This window comes from Ranitomeya variabilis, chromosome 6 (assembly GCF_051348905.1).
Source record: "Ranitomeya variabilis isolate aRanVar5 chromosome 6, aRanVar5.hap1, whole genome shotgun sequence".
Classification (NCBI taxonomy): domain Eukaryota; kingdom Metazoa; phylum Chordata; class Amphibia; order Anura; family Dendrobatidae; genus Ranitomeya; species Ranitomeya variabilis.
Window position 1 is genome coordinate 157172843 of NC_135237.1, and position 21993 is coordinate 157194835.

Below are 21993 nucleotides of genomic sequence, written 5' to 3' on the forward strand. Positions count from 1 at the left end.
CTAAGAATGATGACTCTAGAACAGTGTTCCCCAAACCCGGTCCTCAAGAGCCACCAACAGGTCATGTTTTCAGGATTTCATTAGTATTGCACAGGTGATGGAATTATTGCCTGTGCAGGTGATGCAGATGAAGTGGACGAGGGCAAGGCCGCCCATGCATATCCATGATCTGGCCCAGCAAAACTTCCACACTCAGATTCCATCTTAACAAACGTATCTTTACTGTTAAACATTTTCATTAACACAGGGGAACACAATAATAGACAGTACAAAATATGCCTATTCGCAGAAATAACGTGTAATAAACTTTCCCTCACTGTCCCTATCCACACGTTACCAGTTCCTTTGTTCCAGGAGGTTATCTTCCCACGTCGCAGGCCTGTCTGTCAACGCTGCAGGGAGACGCTCCAGCCGAGGAGAAAACAACAGGGAGTAAACAAAACTCTGTCTCTCAGGTCCAGACTGTAATCCTTGTGGTTCAGCAGGTAAGGGTGGGGTGTTCGGCCTCTCAACAGAGGACCCGCTTACAGTTCATGGGCTCCAGGATCTGTGAAGATGTCACCGCTGAGTGCTCCGCAGTGTGGGAGCTGGGAACAATCTGGATGTCAGCTTCCAAGAGAGAGGGGTTATCCAGGCAATCCTCTATATCGCCTCAGCAGGAGGACACCAGATCACACAGACTTCTCTCTGTACTGACTGGTTTCCCGGGCTCTTCTTCTTCTCTCCCTCCTTCCTGGTCACATGACATAACAGGGGGGAGTCTAGCCAATACAGTTTGTTTCTCTGTAATCACATTCGGCATAGGTATAACTTCTGGCCACACGGGGGCAGTGTCTGTCACAGATTCTATGTCAATGATAACAGAACAGTCACAGCCGGCCAGCTCATTACACAATTATCACCTGTGCAATACTAAGGAAATCCTAAAAATATGACCTGTTGGTGGCTCTTGAGGACCAGAGTTGGGGAACACTGCTCTAGCACATTGAAGCTGCATTACTGCCATAGAAAATGGGAAAAATGATATACAATGTTTATATGGAATATTAATCTTACAGCCCCACCGCTGCGTGAGAAAATTCTCATGCAGCAATGCCATCAGTGAGATCACCAGGGCTCATCAGCTGATGAACTCCGGTGAACTTTCTCACTGCAGCTCAGCGCCACACACTGCATGAGTGATTACCTTCTGTATCAGTGTGTAGCCGCTTTGAGAGCAGTTGCATCAGTGACTGCACTCAAAGTCATCAGGATCATCGTGGGACATTATGGACTATCTCTTCACTTCAGACAGGTGAGGAATATGGTTGTTTTACTATTTTAATTCATTTACAGGGGACATTGGCTTCAGTGAACTGGGCAATGATGTGTGTATGGTTTAATTTAGAGTCAGTAAAGGAGTCTATGTCATTTGTTCCAATAAAGGACTTTTTTCTAGGTGTGTGTTTGTTTATACAATATCACTATGGGGTTAGCAATGGGGGAGTCTTATAGACACCTCTCCATTACTAACCTCTGGGCTTGATGTCACGTGACAATACAAAGGTGACATCAACCTCCCAACTATCACCTTGCCACCGCACGAGGGCAAGTTGTAACAGCAAGGCTTAGTGCCAGATTTGGTACATCTTATGGATGCACCATTTTTAGGGCAGCTGAGAGCTGATGTTTTTAGTCTGGGACTGGGCCAATATCCATGGCCCCTTTTCAGACTATTAATATCAGCCCACAGCTGTCTGCCTAGCCTTTGCTGTTATTAAATATAGGGGAACCCTACATCATTTTTTGGGGGGTCCCCCATTTTAATAATAAGGAAAGGCTAAGTATACAGATGTGAGGCTCCATGGGTATTACCCCCTTCCCGGGCTACAAACATCTGCCACAAGTGGTCTGATTTCCCTTTGCTGGGGCCATTTTTTCAGAAAATAATTTATTTAGTAATAAAATACATTTACAGTAAACTGCACAAGTACTGTACTAATTATATATGTGACTAACATCTTTACATCCATCTGTTTTATGTGTATATATCTATTCTATTCTGTCAGGTGATGATATGATTTTACTGTTCACAGGTGTTTGCTGCATGAGCAATAAACAAGGAGAATTGGAACTACTAACACAAGAGAATATGACATTATTGGAATCAACGAAACTTGGTGGGACAACACACGATAGGAATACAAGACTAGAAGTATACAACTTATTTGCAAGAAACAGACTGTTAGGGGTCGAGTTCCCACCTCTGCACAGGGGGAGTCTCGGGCCATCTCCACTGCAGTCTCCCATTCTTCTCCTGCCGCAGTGGAGCCTGCTCAGCAGAGATGTCAGTCCCAGCGTCTCGCTCAGTCTGACTCTGTGCAAAGAGTTACTGCTGCTTTTCCAGCTTCTGCCATTGAAGCCAGTGCTGGGCAGCGGCGAGCAGACGCTTTTGGGACTAAGTCCTGCTTTTCTCCTTCTGAGCATGCCCAGGGTAAGATCTCTCATTGGAGATCGAGGGTCACATGCTTGGATACTGCAGCAAAGCCCATTGGTTCTCCAGGAAGGTCCTGAAGGTGCTCAGGCTCTGTGGCAGTCTCTCATTGGTCCTTCTAGGAAGGTCTTGTACTGGCTGCAGCTATATATGGTTCGCATGGCCGCACGGCCATGCGCTAGTATCAATGCATGTTATGAGTTTTGCGCCAATGTGGTCACGCTTGTGTGGATTCAGGGACCCGGCTGAAATAAGCCACGTAGAATACCGGCACCTCTGGTGAGGAGATTGTGTGTATGGTTTCAGGGCCCCGGCTGAAATAAGCCGCCTAGAATACCAGCTCCTCCGGTGAGGAGATTGTATGTTTGCCTCCTTGACTGCTTGACCACAAGCTGCTATCTGCTCAGCAGCTACTGTGTATTCCTGTGGAGTTTAACAGGACAGAGCCCTTTCTTTATAGCGACTCTGTGAAGCAACAGAGATCGCTTCTACCGCCATATAGTGCCGCCGTTTGCCAGCAGCAGGTTCTTTTTCTGCACGGTGGACCCCGGGCTGCGAACACACCAAATAACATCTCTATATTTACTCGGTGCGTTCCGCCAGCCCTAACACAGACTTGATAAACGAGGAGGAGGTGTCGCATTGTATGTTAGAAAAGCGTATATCTGCACAGAGATTGAAGCTTCAGAGACTGGGAGTTCTGTGGAAACTGTTTTGGTAAGAATACAAGGAGAGAACAACGGAAAGGACACCATTGCATGCATTTACTACAAGCCGCCTGTGCAAGCTGAAGATATGGATGAACTCTTTATACATCAAATGGCATCAAAAAATATGACATAGTGGTCATGGGAGATTTCAACTGTCCAGACATTTGTTGGGAATCTCTCTCAGGCAAAACTAACAGGTCAAACAAATTCTTATCTTCTCTTGCTGACAACTTTATCTTCCAAAAGGTAGGGGAGAAAACAAGGGGAACGGCTACCTTGGATCTAATCCTTATAAACAGGGAGGAACTGGTTGGGGAGGTAAGAGTGACTGGGACTCTAGGAGGTAGCGACCATGCTATTTTAGAATTTTGGATAACTAGAGGAGGAAGACCTGTGAAAACGCAGACTTCAAGGTTAGATTTCAGAAAGGCAGATTTTAAGGGACTCAGAAAGAGAATCGGAGGGATCCAATGGGACAAAAATATCCAGGAAGGTTTGGAAATCGTGAAAAATGAGATTCTCAAAGCAAAATCGTTAACAATTCCAAAAAGAGGGAAGAATACAAAGCATTTAAGGAAACCAGGATGGATGAACACAGGACTTAAACACATGCTACAAAGGAAGAAAGAAATGTTTATCAAATGGAAAGAAGGAGGCATATCTAAAGAAGAATATAATGCTGTCTGCAGAACCTGCAGTGGACGAATCAGATTTACTAAAGCTGACAATGAATTAAGGCTTGCAAGAGACGTCATAAGCAGCAAAAAAGGATTTTGGGGATATATCAAAAGTAAAAGAAAAGTCAAAGATGCTATAGGATTTTTACAGGATGAAAATGATGAAATGAAAGGAAAGGATGTTGAGAAGGCCGAACTTTTAAATTCCTATTTTGCATCTGTTTTCTCTCAGAAAAGAAATGTAACATTAACTGATCTTCACTGTCCTATTAAAGGAGTAGAAGAATCCAGGATATCTATAAACAGAAAGATAGTGAGGAAACACTAAAGGTACCGTCACACTCAACGAGAACGACAACGATCCGTGACGTTGCAGTGACATTGCAGCTTCCTGGATAGCGATCTCGTTGTGTTTGACACGCAGCAGCGATCTGGATCCCGCTGTGATATCGCTGGTTGGAGCTAGAAGTCCAGACCTTTATTTCGTCGCTGATCACCCGCTGTCATCGCTGGATCGGTGTGTGTGACACCGATCCAGCGATGTGCTCACTTGTAACCAGGGTAAACATCAGGTTACTAAGCGCAGGGCCGCGCTTAGTAACCCGATATTTACCCTGGTTACCATTGTAAAAGTAAAAAAAAAAAAAACAGTACATACTCACCTTCTGATGTCTGTCACGTCCCCCGGCGTCCACGCGCTGCTGCAGGGAGCTTTCCCTGCACTGACTGTGTGAGCGCCAGCCGTAAAGCAGAGCATAGCGGTGACGTCACCGCTGTTACTGCCGGTGCCGCTGACACATTCAGTGCAGGGAAAGCTCTCTGCAGCAGTGCGTGGACGCCGGGGGATGTGACAGACATCAGAAGGTGAGTATGTAGTGTTTTTTTTTTACTTTTACAATGGTAACCAGGGTAAATATTGGGTTACTAAGCGCGGCCCTGCACTTAGTAACCCGATGTTTACCCTGGTTACCCGGGTGCTGCAGGGGGACTTCGGCATCGTTGAAGACAGTTTCAACGATGCCGAAGTCGTTCCCCTGATCGTTGGTCGCTGGAGAGCTGTCTGTGTGACAGCTCCCCAGCGACCACACAACGACTTACCAACGATCACGATCGCTGGTCATGATCGTTGTGAAGTCGCTTAGTGTAACGGTACCTTTAGCTAACATAAATGAATTCAAGTCTCCAGGTCCAGATGAATTACACCCCAGAGTACGAAAGGAGATAGCAGAAAACATTTTTGAACCACTCTCCATAATCTATGAAAATTTTTGGAGAACAGGAAAAGTCCCAGAAGACTGGAGAAGAGCAAATGTCGTTCCTATCTTCAAAAATGGGAAGAAGATGGATACAGGGAACTATAGGCCGGTGAGTCTGACTTCTATACCAGGAAAGATCTTTGAACAAATTATTAAACAACATGTATGTAAGTACCTGGATAAGAATGAAGTGATTAACCAAAGTCAGCATGAGTTTGTAACTAATACGTCATGTCAGACTAGCTTAATTTCCTCCTATGACAGAATCACTGACTGGGTGGATCAGGGAAATGCTGTAGATATAGCATATCTTGACTTCAGTAAAGCATTTGACAAAGTATCTCACACCATCCTTATTGAAAAAATGACTAAGTATGGAATGGACAAGGCAACTGTTAGGTGAATTCATAACTGGCTTAGTGATCAGACCCAAAGAGTGGTCCTAAATGGCTGCACATCCGGTTGGAAGAATGTCTCAAGTGGGGTACCACAGGGTTCTGTCCTGGGCCCTGTATTGTTCAACATCTTTATCAATGATTTAGATGAAGAAATTGAGGGTACACTAATTAAATTTCCTGATGACACAAAGCTAGGAGGGATAGCTACTACTAGAGAAGAGAGAGAGGATTCTAAAAGATATAAATAAACTGGAGCAGTGGGCAGCAACTAACAGAATGGTTTTTAACAAGGAAAAATGTAAAGTACTACATCTTGGCAATAAAAATGAAAAAAGCATTTACAGGATGGGAGGCATAGGGCTAAGCAACAGCCCATGTGAAAAAGACTTGGGTATACTAATAGATCATAAACTGAACATGAGTCAACAGTGTGATGCAGCAGCAAAAAAGGCAAATGCAATTCTGGGATATATTAACAGAAGTATACAGTCTAGATCACGCAAAGTCATTATTGCCCTCTACTCCTCTTTGGTCAGACCTCACCTGGAGTATTGTCTCCAGTTTTGGGCACCACATTTTAAAAAAGACATAAACAAACTGGAGCAAGTTCAGAGAAGAGCGACCAGAATGGTGACCGGTCTGCAAACCATGTCCTATGAGAAATGGTTGCAGGATTTGGGAATGTTTAGCTTGCAAAAAAGAAGACCGAGAGGAGACTTAATAGCTGTCTACAAATATCTCAAGGGCTGTCACATTGTAGAAGGATCATCTTTATTCTTCTTTCCTCTATATTTGCACAATGAAAAACTAGAAGTAATGGGATGAAACTGAATGGGAGGAGACACAGATTAGAGATTAGAAAAAAAATTTGACAGTTAGGGTGATCAATGAGTGGAAAAGGCTGCCACGAGAGCTGGCGAGTTCTCCTTCAATGGAAGTCTTCAAACAGAGGCTGGACAGACATTTGTATGGCATGATTTAGTGAATCCTGCTTTGAGCAGGGGGTTGGACCAGATGACACAAGAGGTCCCTTCCAACTTTATCATTCTATGATTCTATGAAATGTCAGGTTTTTAAGGACATGCATGTGTAAAATCGGACGGCACTAGTATGGTCCGTACTTTTCCTGGCGTCTTACTCTAATTTGAGTTGTTTTGGCAGCTGTTGGGTCCCCTGAAGGTGTTGTCTATGCGTTTGGCTTTGCCTCCCATTGAATTCAATGGGGTTTTTGTAAGTTGAGCGAACTGTTTGGTGAACATCAGTAACCTTGAAAGGTTCACTCATCTCTAGTTACTATATCTGTACCATAATTCCTACTCAATATACACTACCGTTCAAACGTTTAGGGTCACTTAGCAATTTCCTTAGTTTTCAAAGAAAAGCACAGTTTTTTCCAATGAAGCGAACGTTAAATGATTCAGAATTACACTGTCATGATCCATTTTTGCATTTGTGGCAGATCTCGTTCTTCACACTTTAAAACTTTTTCCTTTCAGGCCATTGGGAGTTAAATGCAGTTTTTCCCCGCTGGCAACCTGGTGTTACTGCAGTGTTGTTGGGTCAGCTGATGTTGCTGGTGACCACTCCCACATCCTTTAAAAGGTCACCTGGTGCATCAGCTGACTGTTGGTGATACAGGTCCTTTCTAGAGACCAACCTAGCAGGAGCAGCTCTCTGGTGTCAGCTAAGTCAGGTGTTTGGAACTCTGTTGCTGTACTATCTATGGTGTGGAGTTTAGCAGCGGTGTGCACAGCCTAAGTGCTGAGTTTTTGTTACTTTGTCCCTTTGTAGTTTGTGCATTCACCTTTTGGCATTGTGTTCCCCTCACTCTCATATTGTTTAATTCTGTTTATTTGCTTTGTGGTGCTGTTTACAATGTTCACCTCCTGGGTTGGGGGTTTAGTGAAGAGTTTAACAGGAGAAAGGGACAGGTCGGTGACTTGGGCCTCCCTACCTTCAAGGGTACCCCCAAGTTAAAGAAAGACAGGGTTCCTGATAGCCTGAGGGGCAGTTCAGGGGCCCAGATTCCTCATCTCCTGTTTTCCTATTACTGCCCTGTGACGTACACTCTATACATTGTTAATGTGGTAAATGACTATTCTAGCTACAAGCGTCTGGTTTGTAATGCAATATCTTCATAGGTATATAGAGGCCCATTTCCAACAACCATCACTCCAGGTTTCTTTGTGTCTTCTAACTGTGTAAGAAGGCTAATGGATGGTTAGAATACCCTTGAAAACTCTTGTGCAAGTATGTTAGCACAGTAGAAAACAGCTTGGCTGTTTAGATAACCTATAAACCCGACCTTCCTTTGAGCTAGTTGAGAATCTGGAGCATTACATTTGTTGGTTCCATTACACTCTCAAAATGGCCAGAAAAAAGAACTTTCATGTGAAACTTGACAGTCTATTCTTGTTCTTAGAAATGAAGGATATTCCAGGCGAGAAATTGCCAAGAAACTGAAGATTTCCTACAACAGTGTGTACTACTCCCTTCAGAGGAGAGCACTAACAGGCTCTAACCAGAGTAGAAAGAGAAGTGTGAGGCCCCGCTGCACAACTGAGCAACAAGACAAGTACATTAGAGTCTGTAATTTGAGAAATTGATGCCTCACAGGTCCTCAACTAGCAGCTTCATTCAATAGCAAAACGCCAGTGTCAAGGTCTACAGTGAAGAGGCGAATCCAGGATGCTGGCCTTCAGGGCAGAGAGCAAAGAAAAAGCCATATCTGAGACTGGCTAATAAAAGGAAAAGATTAATATGGGCAAAAGAACACAGACATTGGACAGAGGAAGATTGGAAAAAAGTGTTATGGACAGACTAATCCAAGTTTGAGGTGTTTGGATCACACAGAAGAACATTTGTGAGATGCAGAACAACTGAAAAGATGCTGGAAGAGTGTCTGACACCATCTGTCAAGCATGGTGGAGATAATGCGATGGTCTGGGGTTGCTTTGGTGCTGGTAAAGTGGGATATTTGTACAAGGTAAAAGGGATATTGAATAAGGAAGGCTATCACTCCATTTTGCAATGCCTGCCATACCCTGTGGACAGCGCATGATTGGAGCCAATTTCATCCTACAACAGGACAATGACCCAAAGCACACCTCCAAATTATGCAAGAACTATTTAGGGAAGTGTTGTGAATTCTGCTTTTGGGCTCCCTCCGGTGGTTGTAGGTGGTAATGCAGTTATCCCTGAGTTGCAGTCCTGGTCAGGTGTATCTGCTGATTGCAGTTCTGACTGGGGTATTTAGGCGTGCAGGATTCATTAGTCCTTGCCAGTTGTCCATGGTTGTTGGGAGGTTTTGGTCCTGGTTTGGTTCCTTCTGCCTTCTGCCAAATCAGCAAAGATAAGTGTCTGGTTTTGGTTTCTGTGGCACACATGCTGTGTGCTTAATAATTCTGTGCTATTCAGTGTTTTTTTGTCCAGCTTAGATTGTGTCAGTATTTTCTCAGTCTTGTTGGATTCTCTGGAGTGGCAGATATACATTCCATGTCTTTAGTTAGATTGTGAAACTTTTTGTATTATCTGCTGTGGATATTTTTGGAAGGGTTTTAATACTGACCGCTTAGTATTCTGTCCTATCTTTCCCTATTTAGCTAGAGTGGCCTCTTTTGCTGAATCCTGTTTTCTGCCTGCGTGTGTCTTTCCTCTCCTACTCACAGTCAATATTTGTGGGGGGCTGCCTATCCTTTGGGGTTCTGCTCTGAGGCAAGGTAGTATTCCTATTTCCATCTATAGGGGTATTTAGTCCTCCGGCTGTGTCGAGGTGTCTAGGGTTTGTTAGGCACACCCCACGGCTACTTCTAGTTGCGGTGTTAGTTCAGGTTTTGCGGTCAGTACAGTTTCCACCTACTCCAGAGAAAGTTCATGCGGCTCCAAAGTCACCGGATCATAACAGTACAACTGGCCCACTATGAGTTAAATGCATCTCAGAAGAAGGGAAGAAAGGTGTTGAGTCATTTTTTTTTCTGCAGTTTGCTTTGCCTTTTCTTCCCTCTTTTTCTCTGGGTGGCTAAAGGAGTCTTGTGTTAGCATGGATGTTCAGGAATTAGCTTCTCGTGTAGACCAGCTTGCTGCTAGGGTACAGGGAATTTCTGATTATATTGTTTAGACTCCTGTTTTAGAGCCGAAGATTCCTACTCCTGATTTGTTTTTTGGTGACAGGTCCAAATTTTTGAGTTTTAAAAACAACTGTAAACTGTTTTTTGCTTTGAGACCTCGATCCTCTGGGGATTCTATTCAGCAGGTTAAAATCGTCATTTCCCTGCTGCGTGGTGATCCATAGGATTGGGCATTTTCCCTGGAATCTGGGAATCCGGCTTTGCTTAATGTAGATTCCTTTTTTCAGGCTTTAGGACTATTATATGATGAACCTAATTCTGTGGATCAAGCAGAGAAGACCTTGTTGGCCCTATCTCAGGGTCAAGAGGCGGCAGAATTGTATTGTCAGAAATTTAGAAAATGTTCTGTGTTGGCTGGTCATCCTGGTATTTTTGGTACCAGAGACTTGGTTGGTAGGTCCTTTTGGTGGCCTTCTTTATCACGTGATGTGCGTTCTTTTGTGCAGTCCTGTGGGACTTGTGCGCGGGCCAAGCCTTGTTGTTCCCGTGCTAGTGGGTTGCTTTTGCCATTGCCAGTCCCTGAGAGGCCCTGGATGCATATTTCTATGGATTTTATTTCTGATCTTCCGGTTTCCCAGAGGATGTCGGTTATCTGGGTTGTTTGTGACCGGTTTTCTAAGATGGTTCATTTGGTGCCTTTGCCTAAATTGCCTTCCTCTTCAGATTTAGTTTCGTTGTTTTTTCAGCATATGGTTCGTTTGCATGGTATTCCGGAGAATATTGTGTCTGACAGAGGGTCCCAGTTTGTTTCTAGGTTTTGGCGGGCCTTTTGTGCTAGGCTGGGCATTGATTTATCTTTTTCCTCTGCATTTCATCCTCAGACAAATGGCCAAACCGAGTGAACTAATCAGACCTTGGAGACTTATTTGAGATGCTTTGTGTCTGCTGATCAGGATGATTGGGTGGCCTTTTTGCCATTGGCCGAGTTTGCCCTTAATAATCGGGCTAGTTCGGCTACTTTGGTTTCGCCTTTTTTTTGTAATTTTGGTTTTCATCCTCGTTTTTCTTCTGGGCAGGTTGAGCCTTCTGACTGTCCTGGTGTGGATTCGGTGGTTGACAGGTTGCAGCAGATTTGGGCTCATGTGGTAGACAATTTGGTGTTGTCTCAGGAGGAGGCTCAACGTTTTGCTAACCGTCGTCGGTGTGTTGGTTCCCGGCTTCAGGTTGGGGATCTGGTCTGGTTGTCTTCCCGTCATGTTCCTATGAAGGTTTCTTCTCCTAAGTTTAAGCCTCGGTTTATTGGTCCTTATAGGATTTCTGGGATTATTAATCCGGTGTCTTTTCGATTGGCGCTTCCGGCCTCTTTTGCTATCCATAATGTCTTCCATAGATCTTTATTGCGGAAATATGTGGTACCCGTTGTTCCCTCTGTTGATCCTCCGGCCCCTGTGTTGGTTGATGGGGAGTTGGAGTATGTGGTTGAGAAGATTTTGGATTCTTGTTTTTCGAGGCGGAGGCTTCAGTATCTTGTCAAATGGAAGGGTTATGGCCAGGAGGATAATTCTTGGGTTTTTGCCTCTGATGTCCATGCTGCTGATTTGGTTCATGCTTTTCATCTGGCTCGTCCTGATCGGCCTGGGGGCTCTGGTGAGGGTTTGGTGACCCCTCCTCAAGGGGGGGTACTGTTGTGAATTCTGCTTTTGGGCTCCCTCCGGTGGTTGTAGGTGGTAATGCAGTTGTCCCTGAGTTGCAGTCCTGGTCAGGTGTATCTGCTGATTGCAGTTCTGACTGGGTATTTAGGCGTGCAGGATTCATTAGTCCTTGCCAGTTGTCCATGGTTGTTGGGAGGTTTTGGTCCTGGTTTGGTTCCTTCTGCCTTCTGCCAAATCAGCAAAGATAAGTGTCTGGTTTTGGTTTCTGTGGCACACATGCTGTGTGCTTAATAATTCTGTGCTATTCAGTGTTTTTTTTTGTCCAGCTTAGATTGTGTCAGTATTTTCTCAGTCTTGTTGGATTCTCTGGAGTGGCAGATATACATTCCATGTCTTTAGTTAGATTGTGGAACTTTTTGTATTATCTGCTGTGGATATTTTTGGAAGGGTTTTAATACTGACCGCTTAGTATTCTGTCCTATCTTTCCCTATTTAGCTAGAGTGGCCTCTTTTGCTGAATCCTGTTTTCTGCCTGCGTGTGTCTTTCCTCTCCTACTCACAGTCAATATTCGTGGGGGGCTGCCTATCCTTTGGGGTTCTGCTCTGAGGCAAGGTAGTATTCCTATTTCCATCTATAGGGGTATTTAGTCCTCCGGCTGTGTCGAGGTGTCTAGGGTTTGTTAGGCACACCCCACGGCTACTTCTAGTTGCGGTGTTAGTTCAGGTTTTGCGGTCAGTACAGTTTCCACCTACTCCAGAGAAAGTTCATGCGGCTCCAAAGTCACCGGATCATAACAGTACAACTGGCCCACTATGAGTTAAATGCATCTCAGAAGAAGGGAAGAAAGGTGTTGAGTCATTTTTTTTCTGCAGTTTGCTTTGCCTTTTCTTCCCTCTTTTTCTCTGGGTGGCTAAGGAGTCTTGTGTTAGCATGGATGTTCAGGAATTAGCTTCTCGTGTAGACCAGCTTGCTGCTAGGGTACAGGGAATTTCTGATTATATTGTTCAGACTCCTGTTTTAGAGCCGAAGATTCCTACTCCTGATTTGTTTTTTGGTGACAGGTCCAAATTTTTGAGTTTTAAAAACAACTGTAAACTGTTTTTTGCTTTGAGACCTCGATCCTCTGGGGATTCTATTCAGCAGGTTAAAATCATCATTTCCCTGCTGCGTGGTGATCCATAGGATTGGGCATTTTCCCTGGAATCTGGGAATCCGGCTTTGCTTAATGTAGATTCCTTTTTTCAGGCTTTAGGACTATTACTGTATATGATGAACCTAATTCTGTGGATCAAGCGGAGAAGACCTTGTTGGCCCTATCTCAGGGTCAAGAGGCGGCAGAATTGTATTGTCAGAAATTTAGAAAATGTTCTGTGTTGGCTGGTCATCCTGGTATTTTTGGTACCAGAGACTTGGTTGGTAGGTCCTATTGGTGGTCTTCTTTATCACGTGATGTGCGTTCTTTTGTGCAGTCCTGTGGGACTTGTGCGCGGGCCAAGCCTTGTTGTTCCCGTGCTAGTGGGTTGCTTTTGCCATTGCCAGTCCCTGAGAGGCCCTGGATGCATATTTCTATGGATTTTATTTCTGATCTTCCGGTTTCCCAGAGGATGTCGGTTATCTGGGTTGTTTGTGACCGGTTTTCTAAGATGGTTCATTTGGTGCCTTTGCCTAAATTGCCTTCCTCTTCAGATTTAGTTTCGTTGTTTTTTCAGCATATGGTTCGTTTGCATGGTATTCCGGAGAATATTGTGTCTGACAGAGGGTCCCAGTTTGTTTCTAGGTTTTGGCGGGCCTTTTGTGCTAGGCTGGGCATTGATTTATCTTTTTCCTCTGCATTTCATCCTCAGACAAATGGCCAAACCGAGTGAACTAATCAGACCTTGGAGACTTATTTGAGATGCTTTGTGTCTGCTGATCAGGATGATTGGGTGGCCTTTTTGCCATTGGCCGAGTTTGCCCTTAATAATCGGGCTAGTTCGGCTACTTTGGTTTCGCCTTTTTTTTGTAATTTTGGTTTTCATCCTCGTTTTTCTTCTGGGCAGGTTGAGCCTTCTGACTGTCCTGGTGTGGATTCGGTGGTTGACAGGTTGCAGCAGATTTGGGCTCATGTGGTAGACAATTTGGTGTTGTCTCAGGAGGAGGCTCAACGTTTTGCTAACCGTCGTCGGTGTGTTGGTTCCCGGCTTCAGGTTGGGGATCTGGTCTGGTTGTCTTCCCGTCATGTTCCTATGAAGGTTTCTTCTCCTAAGTTTAAGCCTCGGTTTATTGGTCCTTATAGGATTTCTGGGATTATTAATCCGGTGTCTTTTCGATTGGCGCTTCCGGCCTCTTTTGCTATCCATAATGTCTTCCATAGATCTTTATTGCGGAAATATGTGGTACCCGTTGTTCCCTCTGTTGATCCTCCGGCCCCTGTGTTGGTTGATGGGGAGTTGGAGTATGTGGTTGAGAAGATTTTGGATTCTTGTTTTTCGAGGCGGAGGCTTCAGTATCTTGTCAAATGGAAGGGTTATGGCCAGGAGGATAATTCTTGGGTTTTTGCCTCTGATGTCCATGCTGCTGATTTGGTTCATGCTTTTCATCTGGCTCGTCCTGATCGGCCTGGGGGCTCTGGTGAGGGTTCGGTGACCCCTCCTCAAGGGGGGGTACTGTTGTGAATTCTGCTTTTGGGCTCCCTCCGGTGGTTGTAGGTGGTAATGCAGTTGTCCCTGAGTTGCAGTCCTGGTCAGGTGTATCTGCTGATTGCAGTTCTGACTGGGGTATTTAGGCGTGCAGGATTCATTAGTCCTTGCCAGTTGTCCATGGTTGTTGGGAGGTTTTGGTCCTGGTTTGGTTCCTTCTGCCTTCTGCCAAATCAGCAAAGATAAGTGTCTGGTTTTGGTTTCTGTGGCACACATGCTGTGTGCTTAATAATTCTGTGCTATTCAGTGTTTTTTTTTGTCCAGCTTAGATTGTGTCAGTATTTTCTCAGTCTTGTTGGATTCTCTGGAGTGGCAGATATACATTCCATGTCTTTAGTTAGATTGTGGAACTTTTTGTATTATCTGCTGTGGATATTTTTGGAAGGGTTTTAATACTGACCGCTTAGTATTCTGTCCTATCTTTCCCTATTTAGCTAGAGTGGCCTCTTTTGCTGAATCCTGTTTTCTGCCTGCGTGTGTCTTTCCTCTCCTACTCACAGTCAATATTCGTGGGGGGCTGCCTATCCTTTGGGGTTCTGCTCTGAGGCAAGGTAGTATTCCTATTTCCATCTATAGGGGTATTTAGTCCTCCGGCTGTGTGGAGGTGTCTAGGGTTTGTTAGGCACACCCCACGGCTACTTCTAGTTGCGGTGTTAGTTCAGGTTTTGCGGTCAGTACAGTTTCCACCTACTCCAGAGAAAGTTCATGCAGGTCCAAAGTCACTGGATCATAACAGGGAAGAAGCAGGCAGCTGGTGTTCTATCTGTAATGGATTGGCCAGCTCAGTCACCAGATCTCAACCCCATTGAAATGTTGTGGGAGCAGCTTGACCGTATGGTACGCAAAAAGTGCCCATCAAGCCAAACCAACTTGTGGGAGGGGCTTCTGGAAGCATGGGGTGAAATTTCTCCAGATTACCTCAGCAAATTATCTGCTAGAATCCCAAAGGTCTGCAATGCTGTAATTGCTGCAAAGGGAGCATTCTTTGACGAAAGCAAAGTTTTTCAAACCTTGTCAATGTCTGGTCTAGATTTTAAATTCATTTAGCAGCTCATTTGCTTAATAAAAGTATGAGTTTTCATGGAAAACACAAAACTGTCTGGGTGACCCTAAACTTTTGAACGGTAGTGTACATGGTGGAAAAGGCTTGTAAACTGAATATTTTCACAAACTAGTATGTTTAGGGACAGGCAGCTTTAACCGAACATTGTTCTCGTTCTTGCACCTCCCACACTTTTACCGCATCTGAATTGATATTCATAACATGTTGAGGTTCCCTACACATGTGCAGTACTGTATAGCAGTTTCCAGCCAGCATTTATATACAATGTTAGATGGAAACTGATGGAAAAACTCTTCCCAGTGTTTGTAATTGGATCATTCCAAACCTATTGTTGCACCAGACTGGTACAAATGCAAGTCCATGAGACTGCTCACAGTGTTCCATGTAATGTTTGAATCTGGCTCTGGACTAGCACCAAGAACTAAGTAGCAACAATCTATTTATCTTCCAAAAAGCTGTACATGCTTCTAAATCATCAGTAAGAAAAATGCTTAATGCAGTTTTGCATACATTAATGAATATTATTCTTTTAGTAAAAATTAGCATCCTCAGTAATGACCAGGTAGGTGATTAGAAATAAACAATACAGGAAAGATATATATATTTGTACCAGTAGTTGATACCTTTTAATGGCTAACTGAAAAGATGGTAAATTGCAAGCATTCGAGACTACTCAGTTCTCTTCATCTGGCAGTTCTATGCCTGATGAAGAGACCTGAGTAGTCTCGAAAGCTAGAAATTTGTTACCATCTTTTCTGTTAGCCTTTAAAAGGTATCAACCAATGAGAACTCTCAAATCTAAATATATTTTTTTTTAAATAAACAAATGTTGCAACTTAATAATCCACATCACACAAACAAATGCAATAGCATACAAGTAGCTGTAGTTACTAGTAATAAACAGTTCTTGTCATCAGGCATATAATTACTGCCATATTACGTTATACAGCAGCGACAATGCGTTTCCCATCTTCTGTCATTCCAAACCACTGAATTGAATCCCTCAGGGAACGGCTTTTCTTAAGTTTTGTATTCAAAGGAGCAGTAAAATACAGAAATGCTGCAATAAATTCAACCCACAAAAGACAAACAAGCAAAACAAGTCCAGGATCAAATGGCTCAACTTCAATCAATCACTGATCTAAGGCAAGTGCCGAGGCTTTTTACATGTTTCTCATTCTGAAAAAGCTTTTGTCTGATATTCTTCGCAATCCAAAGCAGTTTACTCTATGACACAAATCCAATGAAACCAGAGATACTGTTGTGGCTTGATCCTGTAAACTCCTTTTGTTCTCATAGAAAATGGATTGGTTTTCTTGGCACATGACATTTGCACAAATAGACAAGAGTTTACCTGCAGTCAGATGTAAAACTACAAATTACACAGTAAAGTTCCTTTAAAAAGGATGTCCAGGACTGAACTATTGATGAGCCATCCATAGCATGGTCATTAATATGGGATTGATGGTGGTGCAATACCCAGAACCTCCATATATCACCTATTAACTGCACCTATCATTCAATTGAATGGGAGATAAAGTGCACATCCTTTTTTTTAAAGCCACCCATTTTTAATAACCAGCGAATGTAAAGCAGACAGCCGGGAGCTGATATTAATATGCTGGGAAGGACCATGGATATTAGCCCCTGGTATGGTGGCAATCAGTTAATGATATTGTGGTATATGTCAGCTTTATGTCCGCTGACATCAAACCATGTGTTAGTAATGGAGAGGCTTCTATCAGATACCCCCATAACTAACCCAGTAAGTAAAAAGAGAAAAAAACACACTGAAAAAAGGCTTAAAATACTTTAATTGAAAAAACTCCCCAACAATTTCCCTCTTTCACCTATTTATTTAAAAAAACCTTCCTTCGTAGTCCAAGTGGCGGTACCACGTCGGTCCACTGTAGACCACATGGAGGTCCCACGACGATCCCTGGCTCCATTTTCCAGTGTATGAAACCCTGTTCAGAGAACGGGACTCCATAGACTGGAGCAGCACCCACTGCCGGGTCTCATGCTGTACTCCGCCATGTCTCGAGGAGTACAGCGTAAGAGCTGCAAGACCCATCAGAGTACAGTGTGTGACCCGGGAGTAGCCTCTGCTCTAGTCTATGGAGCCCCGTTCTCTGAACAGTGCTCCATACACTGGAATACGAAGTCAGGATCGCTGTGGGCCATCCATTTGGACTACGGTGGACTAGTGTGGATTTTTTTATATATGGGCAAAAGAGGGAAATAGTTTTTCAATGAGTTTTTATTTCAAATGAAGATTTTTATCTGTTTTTTTCTCTTTTTTCTTACTAGATTAGTAATGGGGGTGTATGATAGATGCCTCTCCATTACTAACCCATGGGCTTGATGTCAGCGGACATTAAACAGCTGACATCAATCCCAATAATCCCATTACCTCGATTGCCACCGCAACAGCGTAATTGGAAAGAGCCTAGGCTAAGCTCCAGAAGTGGTGCATCTAATGGATGCGCCATTTCTGGAGCAGCTGAGGGCTTGTCTTATTAGGCTGGGAAGGGGCCAATATCCATGTCTCTTCCCAGCCTATTCATATTAGCTCTCAACTGTCTGTTTTGCCTTAACTGGTTGTTAAAAATAGGGGGAACCCCATGTCATTTTTGGGGGGATCACCCCATTTTTAATAACCAGCTAAGGCAAAGCAGATAGCTGGGTGCTGATATTAATAAGCTGGAAAGCTCCATGGATATTGGCCTCTTCCCAGCATAATAAGACCAGCACACAGCTGTCTGCTTTCCCTTGGCTGGTTAATAAAAATAGGGGGAACAGACATAATTTTTCTTTATTTATTTTACACTGTCAGACTGTGTCACGTGGTGCACCAGCCAATCACAAGCATGCCATTATTTGGCATTGCTGTGATGGTGCCGGCAGTGCCCACAGCCTTAAAGCTTGTTGATTGTCGGTGGTGCAGTCTTTCAACAAGCTATATTAGGCTGCCAAACCCTAACAGTATCACGGACATACAGTAAGAAGTCAGTGTTCGGGGTTTGTCACAAGACACAAAGTGTCTGGTACAAACCCCGAAATTTACTGTTCAGGTTCGCTTATCCTTACTCCTGATCTGAAATTAACATCCTTTTAGGCTTATATGAGGTGGTTTAGTTCAGGTCAGTAGACCAATAACCAATACAGACATTGCGGTTTTTACTCAGACCATGTATTATGAACTTGTGAAAGCGGCCTTAAATAAAGGAACCGTGTAACACTCGTACCTCCGCGGGGTCCCCATCGGGGTCCCCGTCAGAGTCCCCACTCCCAGTTTGCTCCCCGCTGTTCTGCTTCAGCCCCTGGTCCCTCTCCTGTTCCTGCTTCCTGGCGTGCGGCCAGCAAATCTCCAGGTATCACGCTGAGGTCGCGTGTGCGCTCCCGGTCTCTTAAAGAAACAGCGGGCATTTTTAAAATATGCTTCAGACCAATGGTGTTGTGGTGTGTACTATTTCTGGCCCCTCTGCCATAGAGGTGGCACCGGAGCAACAAGTGTTACCTGTTGCTAGTTTCCGGTTCATTGTTCTGTTGTGTCAGTGTTCTGCTGTGCTCTGCAAGTGTCCTGCCAGTACTCAGCTAATACCGTTTGTCTTTTACCAGTGGCTCTCTACTCTGTACCCTGGACGATTCCGGTGCTGCCTGCGCAAGTGCCATCCTGCTCAGTCGTCCCCCACTTCATTACCCAGGACAACGTCAGTACTGCCAGTGCCAGCTCTGTCCAGTGCAGCCACTTCCTGCCTGTCAAGTACAACACTATCTGTTATCCCTGCCTGTTCACCTGTCCGCTGGGCCAGCTTCCACGTGTCTGGGGGAAATAAAGTGCTAGCGCCATCAACCACCAATAGGTGTCAGTGTATACATATCATGTAACAAAACGACCCATAAAAAACATGCACAAAAATAAAAAAATTGAATCCAAAGTTGAATGTTACTTACTAAAGTGCTAGGATCTCGGTCACCTGGATGGCGCCCTCCCCAACACGCGTTTCGGCATGCTGCCTTCCCTGATGAAGGGAGTAGGAGGAAGATTGCAATTATAGTGACACAAAATTACACTAGTGATGAGCAAACGTGCTCGGACATTGTGTTATACAAGTATCTTGGCTGTGCTTTAGTAATACACTGCTCAAAAAAATAAAGGGAACACTTAAACAACAGAATATAACTCCAAGTAAATCAAACTTCTGTGAAATCAACCTGTCCACTTAGGAAACAACACTGTTTGACAATCAATTTCACATGCTATTGTGCAAATGGAATAGACAACAGATGGAAATTATTGGCAATTATCAAGACACACTCAATAAAGGAGTGGTTCTGCAGGTGGGGACCACAGACCACATCTCAGTACCGATGCTTTCTGGCTGATGTTTTGGTCACTTTTGAATGTTGGTTGTGCTTTCACACTCGTAGCAGCATGAGATGAACTCTACAACCCACACAAGTGCCTCAGGTAGTGCAGCTCATCCAGGATGGCACATCAATGCGAACTGTGGCAAGAAGGTTTGCTGTGTCTGTAAGCGTAGTGTCCAGAGGCTGGAGGCGCTACCAGGAGACAGGCCAGTACACCAGGAGATGTGGAGGGGACCATAGGAGGGCAGCAACCCAGCAGCAGGACCGCTACCTCCGCCTTTTTGCAAGGAGGAACAGGAGGAGTACTGCGAGAGCCCTGCAAAATGACCTACAGCAGGCCACAAATGTGCATGTGTCTGCACCAACGGTTAGAAATTGACTCCATGAGGATGGTCTGAGTGCCCGACGTCCACAGATGGGGGTTGTGCTCACAGCCCAACACTGTACAGGATGCTTGGCATTTGCCACAGAGCACCAGGTTTGGTAAATTCTCCACTGGCACCCTATGCTCCTGACAGATGAAAGAAGGTTCACACTGAGCACATGTGACAGACGTGACAGAGTCTGGAGATGCCGTGGAAAGCGATCTGCTGCCTGCAACATCCTTCAGCATGACCGGTTTGGCAGTGGGTCAGTGGTGTGGCATTTCTTTGGAAGGACGCACAGCCCTCCATGTGCTCGCCAGAGGTAGCCTGGCTGCCATTAGGTACCGAGATGAGATCCTCAGACCCCTTGTGAGAACATATGCTGGTGCGGTTGGCCCTGGGTTCCTCCTAATGCAGGACAATGCCAGGTCTCATGTGGCTGGAGTGTGTCAGCAGTTCCTGCAAGATGAAGGCATTGAAGCTACGGACTGGCCCGCCGGTTCCCCAGACCTGAATCCGATTGAGCACATCTGGGACATCATGTCTCGCTCCATCCACCAACGTCACGTTGCACCACAGACTGTCCAGGAGTTGGCGGATGCTTTAGTCCAAGTCTGGGAGGAGATCCCTCCACGAGACCATCCGCCGCCTCATCAGGAGTATGCCCAGGCATTGTACAGTAGGGAGGTCATACAGGCACGTGGAGGCCACACACAATACTGAGCATATTTTCCTTATAATGAGGCATTTCCATTGAAGTTGGATCAGCCTGTAATTTGATTTTCCACTTTGATTTTGAGTATCATTTCAAATCCAGACCTCCATGGGATATTCATTTTGATTTGCATTGATAACTGTTATGTTTTATTGTTCTGAACACATTCCACTATGCAATGAATAAAAATTTGCAACTGGAATATTTCATTCAGAGATATCTAGGATGTGGTATTTCTATGTTCCCTTTATTTTTTTGAGCAGTGTATGTTCGAGTCCCCACGGCTGCATGATTCACTGCTGTTAGACAGCCATAACACATTTGGGGATTGCCTGCTTGTTAGGCAATCCTCACATGTGTTGCGGCTGTTTAACAGCCACGAATCAGGCAGGCACAAGGACATCATGCAGGCTCATCACTTACATTACATCAATCAAGTCCCAATGATGCCAGAGTAAAAGGATTTGCTGTAAATCCCGATGACTTAGTGTATGTGATATGCTAAAATAAAAATTGCTTCATTTTCAGACCATAATATTAATTAGATTTTACCATATTTACACATAATTGTTCCAGAGAAAGGATTGCCACAAATGGAGATACATAAATACTGTGTATAGATATATGCTAGATAGACAGGCAGATAGATAAACAGAGACATAGACCTCAGTGGCATACCGCTAATAGCGGCAGGCCATGCTGCCGTTAAGGGGACCGTGAGTCTGTGGGGTCTTGTGCCATCCTGAATGCACATACAGTTGAAAGCAATGATGGAAGAGGGAGCTGTGTTCCATCATTCTCCTTGTGTGACTGACGTCTCAGTGTAACAGGGGCGATGACGTCATTACATCGCATCTGCTGTGCCAAGCAGTGCAGACCACATGCAGCAGAAACTAGAACAGCAGCGGAACAGAGGAAATATGAGGGGTTTTTTTTACATCAATGAGTACTTTATGGGGCCATTATACTATTTGTGGAACTATCATATTATTTGGAGAGCTATTTGTGGGGCCATCTTACTATTTGGAGTGCAATGTGGAGGCCTTCATACGACTTGGGAGGCTATCAAATCATTTGAAGGACTATGTGAGAGGGTATCATACTATTTGGAGGGCTATTTGGGGGACCATCATGCTATTTGGGGAGCCATCATACTGTTATAAAGGCCTGTGTGGGGTCCAATCATCCTGTTTGGAAGGCTTTGTCATGGCCACTATACTGTTTGGAGGGCTGTGTGGCATCCAATTATACTGATTAAAGACATGTGGGGGCCAATTATACTGTTTGGAGGGATGTGTGGGACTAATTATATTGTTTAGAAGGCTGTGTGTGGGCAACTATACTGTATAGAGGACCACTAAACTATGGAAGGCAACTATACTGTATGGAGGGCTGTGTGGGGGGCCATCATATTGCGTAGAGGGGTGTGTCGGGTCCATCATATTGTGTTTAGGTCACTGTGGGGGGTACTGTAGGGCCCTCTTAGGCTACTTTCACACTTGCGTTTTTAGCAATCCGTCCCAATCCATCGTTTTGGGGAAAAAACGGATCCTGCAAATGTGTC